A 7,822-nucleotide genomic window follows, 5' to 3' on the forward strand; every position below is an offset into this window, starting at 1 on the left:
TTTTTTTTTTTTTTTTTTTTTTTGAGGGGGGAGGTGTTAGGAAAGCCTAAAAAGGTCTGAAAAAGGTATTTCGTGTTGAGTTAAAGATACAGGAATTTTAGGATAGGATACTTATGATTTACTCATTAGAATGAAAATATCAAAAATCGATAACGTGCATGTCAAAGAGTCCAGAAACATCATTTCTAATAGAATCTAGCGTATTTAGTTCAGTTTTCGTTGGTGAAACAATATTTAACCGAAGATTTTAGCGCGCACCCCAAGTAAGCTGGAGGACGAATCACGCCTTGTTTCCTTTTAAGCCCACCTGAGGGATATCAAACACCCTTAAAGGAATGTTCTATATTGTTTAGGTCTTTAAGTGTAAAAAGAGCGGCGTGTTCTAATTTAATAAGTGTAAAATAAGAAGTGATCTTTTTTGTTCAGGTATTCCTAAGTGTAAAAAGAGAAGTGTTCGTTTTCGTTCAGGTATATATTCTATTCTTAAGTGTCAAAGAGAAGTGTTCTCTTTTGTTTAGGTCTATTCTTAGGTGTAAAAAGAGAAGTGTTCATGTTCGTTTAGTCTTCGTAAGTGTGAAATGCGAAGTATTCTTTTCTCTTTAGGCATTCTATTCTTAAATGTAAAAAGAGAAGAAGGCGACGACTTGTAGCAGAGAGTAAGAAGGGAGTACATTGGCTCCAGTAAAAGAAGCCAGATCTCCTACAAAAATAAAGAAAGAAAACTGGCGAACAGCATGAGCAAGGAGACCGTGAGCGCCTCGAGCGAAGGAAGAGGACGCGACGCACAGGAAGAGGGGACGCCAATCTTCATGTTAGGCGCATGTTGGTTGCGTGGGTCGGACGGGCACCTCCAGTACGAAGGTGTGAATGACTGTCGTCCTCGTTAATCTTCAAGAATGATGAGATCTCATTACCTCTCATCAACTTCCGCTCTTACTCTCATGATCTCGATTAGCTGTTTCTTGTCTCATCGAGAAGTACGTAGATGAAAAGGAAGATTAGCGGAAAACTCAGGCAGTCAGGATTAGGTTGTATTCTGAGAAGAGGCGTCATATATTGAAGAAAATCTAGTATGCGATTTTCTCATGCTCACTAGTGTGAATAACTCAGAGCTGCTGAAGAAAATTGGGAACTAAATTCGTATACGTATAGACAAAAATATAAAAACAGACCATTTCTGAATAATTCTGAATACTGGCTTCATAATCATTCCCTCCGACGTTCTGAAAGCGCTTCGATTTTTTGCTTTCTTTTCCAAAAACCCGCGAAAGTTAACTCCGTATTTCTATATCGTCTTGTTGAACTAAATTTTGCCCCATCCAGAACTTATTTCATACGGGCAAAAACATTGCCTCTATATTCATGCATTGTCAACCCGGCCCGGCCCAGAAAGAGTGCTTTGTTGACCTTTACTTGTCTTATAAAAGTTCAAAGAGACCTTAGTATTCGTGATTTGAAAACAGACCATTGAACTTTGATGTAAGGTGTTCTGTTTTTTTTTTTTTAATTTAATATAAAACTTTACTTTTATTCATCACTGATATCTCACAGAATGGACCCCTGGTTCCATATTCGCACCGTGGCGGGTGTGGGCTCAGCTTCCAGTTTTGTTTAAATATGGTTGTTTTGCGATTAATGTTATGCTGAGGCCGGGACTGCAAAAGGTTCCGCTTATTCTCTGAAACTTTCGCCGTATCATTTGGATTGATGTTTCGGTGGATATACTTAGAACTTATAGTTTCTGAGATTATAATTCTCCTTATTATGTATGTTCCAATCTTAGTTCATGATTTATTGTATATGATAATCAATTTGTTAGTTTATAATGGTATGGATATCAGACTGCGTATCATTTGTTATCTGCGAAGTTTTTTAGTTTTTTTTTAAAGAATGCTGATACATCATCTAGCTAAGTTTATCTCTGTAATAACTCAAACAATGCTTATATCCTCCAACGAAATATATACGCACATGGAAGTAAATAGGAATGGAGCATGGATTTGTTTGCTGCGTCAATATTTGTTGATACTAAGCTATCAATATCACCATGATTTCGACATTATGATATTGATAGTATACGTATTGCATGGCGCTGGAGGGACTGCACTATGTTTCAAACCAATGTTTCTCCCCTTTTTTGGTTGCGACCCATAAATTCAGTCTTAACCTGGAGTAATGACCCTAATTGCAATAATAAATCCAACCATTCCATGTTACAGTTATACTTGCAAAATGTTAATGAGCTTTCGTTATTATATTTCAGTTTATATGTGCTAGTACAATGGATTTCAACACGTTTGAAATGGGAATGAAACCAAGTTACTGTGTGCCCAGTAGAATCTGTACCTTGTCCTACTAAAGTTAATCAGTTACATTACTCAAAACAAAAATGTGACCAGCTGTGAATTATTAACATATATTTTTGTATGACCCTCTGGCGACCCTCAGAAATACCCTCGGGGTCGCAACCCTGGGGTTGCGAACCTCTGTTTTAGACATTCAATTAAGACAGGAAATTGATTACGATTGTATGTCACTGCTTGCATTCCATTTGAAGTTGCATACAGCATTAGAAAAGCAATGACGGATATCAAACGCTGATAGATTCCCGTGTGGTTTTGAGAATGTTTTTGTCCTGAGATTTCGCAGACTGTCCGGAACTCGTGCCGCTGTTCGATGGGGATTTCGGTATTATCAGATTTTTCGCTTCTGAAGTCCCAACTTGGACTATGGGGGGTTTCTTTTTCTTTCTTTTTTTTGTATTACCAGAAGATTGCTTGAATTATGTTTTGTTGATTATGAATGAATTTGTACAAAATATATCTCGTCATTTTTTTCGGGGCTCCGTAGCTCGGGTCACACATTCACGTATCAAGACGGCATATGCCCACGTATGTGGATCGTGGGCATCATCGCGGTTAAATGACCTTCAACAGCTGGTAAACAGGACACGAGCTAACGGACGTAAAGCCAGCACCGTAAATTGCGCCACAAATGTACGCGCAAAGAAAGCAAGATCGGACGTCTACCTGAAATTTACGCCGATAGTGTAACGTTCTATATACGTTCACTTCACGTCGTCACCACGCCCACCGTTGTGGGGCTGTAGGGTACAAAATGGCCGGCCTGTAAACAGAGCAGACTGTCATGTGATGGAACATGTATGAGAGAATGTAAAAATATTGCATTCTGAAAATCCAGGTTGTAAATTCACTTTGGTAGAATGCTGCATGTATTGTAAAATATTGTATATTTTCAAAAAATAAAAAAAATTAAGTCAGACATTATAATATACATACCATTGGCAGTCCCAACATCTTGGGCTTCTTCTGACGGACGATGTGGGGCTTGAGGAAGTAGAATATGTTCAATATCCACTTCTCCCTGTCTGTCAGTCGTCTTCCGTGTCGCTGTCATCACTCTGTATCTCATCCAACTCCGACTCCTGTAGGTGGAAGATGACATTTCCTCGACTTGAGTGGCTGTAGGAGTCCTCTCCGGGCCGAAAGAAGGTCCTGCAAGAAGATGTGACGTTGATGGTCCCTTCCTTGGTCGTTTTAGGAGGTTCGGCATCTTGAAGGGCGTTGTGGAGAGTACTTGGAGGAAACTGCTGGTCTCGGGAGACGGAAACAACAGCTGACCTGAGGGTTGTTGTTGTTGTTGTATTGAGCCAACACTTCTTGTTGGCACGGGCGCCGACCTAACCTTTTATACCACGCTACAGCGTTGCCATGTCGTACAGGGTTGTAATGCTGGGGTCACACATTCACGTATCACGACGGCGTATGCCCACGTATGTGGATCTTGGGCATCATCGCGGTGAAATGACCTTGAACAGCTGGTAAACAGGACACGGGCTACCGGACGTAAAGCCAGCGACGTAAATTGCGCCGCAAATGTACGCGCAAAGAAAGCAAGGTCGGACGTCTACCTGGAACTTACGCCGATCAACTTCACGTCAAGACCACGCCCACCGTTGTGGGGCTGTGCTGTTGCCAGGGGATGAGCACATTACTACAGTTTTTAATTTTTTTTTATTTTTATTCTGTTTGAATCCGCGAAACACAGCTGAATATTACAGTTGAAAATTATATGCACACAAAATCGAGATTTATTATCATTGAGATTGAGAGAGAGGAGAGAGAGAGAGAGAGAGAGAGAGAGAGAGATTTACCATGATATATACTTTCTAATTGTACAACAAAAACATTTCAGTAGACGCAATTAGAATAATGGTTGTAAATTAGCACATCACTGATTATATATTAACCCCATTTCTGAATGATATTTATAGCAATAACCAAGTAACCAGTCGACAAGGAATACAATACGTAGTTTTAGGAATTATGATTTATGAACGCTTTGGGAGCTCTTATATAAAATTAGCACTAGAATTGTCTTGCTTCGATTTTACCATTCAGACATACACTTAGACTTATAAAACTGTTGACTATGGGCGATTTATATTTAAGCGATATAGAATAACATCTAATAACTTGTCAAACATTCTTAAAAATAAATAGGAATTCTACCTATTCAAGATAATATTTTTTAGATGTATATAGGAATTCCTCTTAGATATTTACATTATTTGTTACACCATTATTGTAAGACTGCTATTCAGAAGAAATAAATATCTTCGACACTTCCATAATCTGAGAATACCGTGTTACCGGGAAAGTGTTCGTGTGTGTGTGTGTGTGTGTGTGTGTGTGAAAGTTATTCTAGCAGATTATACTATACGTTTGCTGTCTGCAAGTGAAGTCTTTTGTTATTTTTGGCCTAAGCAGTAAAGGTTATTTCAAAAAGGACTACTAGACATCCTAACAATTGTCTTCGTCAGAAATTTCCCCAGTATTCTTATATTCGTTATCCATTTCCCACTCGCTTTTTATTGAAACCTTGTCTCCATATTCTGAATCGTGATCAGCCACCTGAGACACAGAGAAACAGCCCCTTGGCTATGAAGCCATTAGTCCTGCTCCCACACAAATGGTTCGCACTGCATGGGTCCATATAAGTACTCGTCCAACCCGGGATTATTCATAGCCTAAAGGAAACCTTACCAATAACACCAGGCCCCAACTCCTCTACTGTTCCTGCGTTGCTAATCATAAATTAATTTCTTACTGGAGCAGGTGTGACAGACGACGTATAGGCGGTAGATGCCGGAATCCTGTTGACGAAAATGACCCGGTTGTTGATTTCTGGTTGAGATTTGTGTACCGGAACGCTGGAATACTACCTTGGGAATAGAGCCTGGGATTACCCTGTATCCCTCTGACAGATTCCAATTCATTGTTTGATTGATGATAGCGGTCAAAAGTCAGGAGAAAGTAGAAATCGTATTAGGAGCCAGTGCTAAAGGATTATTCCAAAATCCGCCATTGTCAATGAAAGAAATAACTGAGACCGTCAGGTCTTGGGATAATCCTGTGGCCATATTTTCAAGTTGATTTTCCAACAGATGACCCGAGGGCGCCGACCTGACCTTTTATACCACGCTACAGCGTTGCCATGTCGTACAGGGTTGTAAATGTGTGAATCGGTTTCGCCGTAGGCTGCAGCGCAATTAGGAGGCCCACGTGCTTCGCGGCGGAAAGAAAACAACGACGGCGAACCAAGCAGGTGACCCTAGCGCGTACCCCGCAGCAGTCACCGTGGGTCCCACGTGCAATGCCTGGAGCTACGTCAGGAGACATTTGGCGTGACCACCCACGACTTGTTTTGAACATTTCAAAACTGGAGTGAGCTACGGCGCCCTAGTGGGCGGAGCTTAGCACCCGGATGACACGTCGCCGTACGTTTACGATTGTACGTGTGTTTTACGTTACATTTACGGTTTACTGACGTGAGCTGTTGCCAACTACCAATTTCCGCTCATGCGTGGCCGTGCGTGCGTTGATACGTGAATGTGTGACCTTAGCATAAATGTACGAATCGGTTTCCCTGTAGGATACAGCGCAATTAGGAGGCCCACGTGCTTCGCGGCGGAAAGAAAACAATGCAGGTGACCCTAGCGCCTACCCTGCAGTAGTCACCGTGGGTCCCACATGCAATGCCTGGAGCTACGGCAGGTGACATTTGGCGTGACCACCCATGACTTGTTTTGAACACATCAAAACTGGAGCGGGCTACGGCGCCCTAGTGGACGGAGCTTAGAGCCCGGACGACCCGTCACCGTATGTCAACGATTTTACGTATGTTTTACGTTACATTTACGGTTTACTGACATAAGCTGTTGCCAACTACCAATTTCCGCTCATGCGTGTGCGTTGATACGTGAATGTGTGACCTTAGCATAAGGGGTAGTACCGTCAGGGGACTGCATGCAGTGCACTGTAGGCATTACTTAAGGTTCATTGCAGCGTGCCTTCGGCCCCTGGCTGCAACCATTCCTTTTGCTGTACCTCCTTTCATATTCTCTTTCTCCATCTTATTTTCCATACTCTCCTAATGCTTTATTCACAGTGCAACTGCCAGGTTTTCCTCCTGTTACACCTTTCAAACCTTTTACTGTCAATTTCCATTTCAGCGCTAAATGTCCTCATAGGTCCTAGTGCTTGGGGCTAAATTCTATATTCAGTTCAATTCAACTCTTTTTAGGAATTATGGTTTAATGCACCAACACCACGGTAAACAAAGTACAATTTCAGTGCGCATGTAATTTTCAAAACCACATGTAGGATGTAAACAGTGCCTCTGATATTGCATATTTCATTAATATATAAATCAACATTTTCTGTTAATTATGTCCTAAAGATTTTCCAATGATTTTGTGGATGTACTCCCGGGGTGATACCCGAAATGATTGACATGTATGTGTTACTGTAAACGTAACACAGACTGATGAAAAAAAAAAAGTTTTCAATCTAATATTATGGTAAGTCGAACATTTTTATATATCATCAAATTAATTATCTCTTACTGGAAGGGATGGGGTAAAGGTCCAAGTTGGCCTCCTCTGGGAAGGCCCATGTGCCAGGGCCCACATCTCTGCGGCAGGTATATGTTCAAACATTATTTTATTCACTATTATGTACCAATAGTCTAGCAAATCTCTTCCCACTTCATCCAGGCTGATACTACTCTTTTGCTAATTGACTGTGCTGTAAAATCCAGTGTATCCCTAAAAATAGAAAATGTTTTACTCTTCAGACCCGTCATTCGACTTTTACTTGTGCTCCACCCATTTTTCTTCTCTGTTTGTTTTTCTTTTACATTTCACCCATTAAAAAAATCTCTGATTCAACGAACTGTAGGTTGCACATTAGAATCCTGGGCGTCTCTTTTATTAAATTAACATCTGGTACCTACATAGTAGGTACCAAGCTCATCCCAGCACTTTTCCTGTTCACTTTCTGGTGTCATTTTTCATTTGCCTTCTTTCCTGTCACCATTAGCGTGGTTTTCCTTGCGCTCTGATCCAATCCTCTACTTTTATATTTGCATTACCAGCTTTTAAAATCTTCTACGACCCCTTCCTCTGATTTTGCTGTTAAGACTATGTCATCTACATACAGCAGTGCCTTGGGCCCTCCCCTTCTGTACTTGAAACAAGAATGGTTAGGTATAGAATAGATGGACATATCCTTGCTGATAAGTCTTGGCTACAGCTCATCCACTGCCTGAGTTAGCTCGTGTCGTAGGCATGGTTCGCACAATGACATATCCTGACTGTGTCTACACTGCATCAAATACATTTCCAAGATAAGCAATGGAATCTATGATAGTTCAAAAAATACCTTTTCCTCATTTTCCCGGGGGAAGATTTTAAACAACATCTGGGTCTTTCTGTGGGCAATGATATGCAAAGAAAAGA

Source organism: Macrobrachium nipponense, chromosome 35, assembly GCF_015104395.2.
Source record: "Macrobrachium nipponense isolate FS-2020 chromosome 35, ASM1510439v2, whole genome shotgun sequence".
In the NCBI taxonomy this organism is placed as follows: Eukaryota; Metazoa; Arthropoda; class Malacostraca; order Decapoda; family Palaemonidae; genus Macrobrachium; species Macrobrachium nipponense.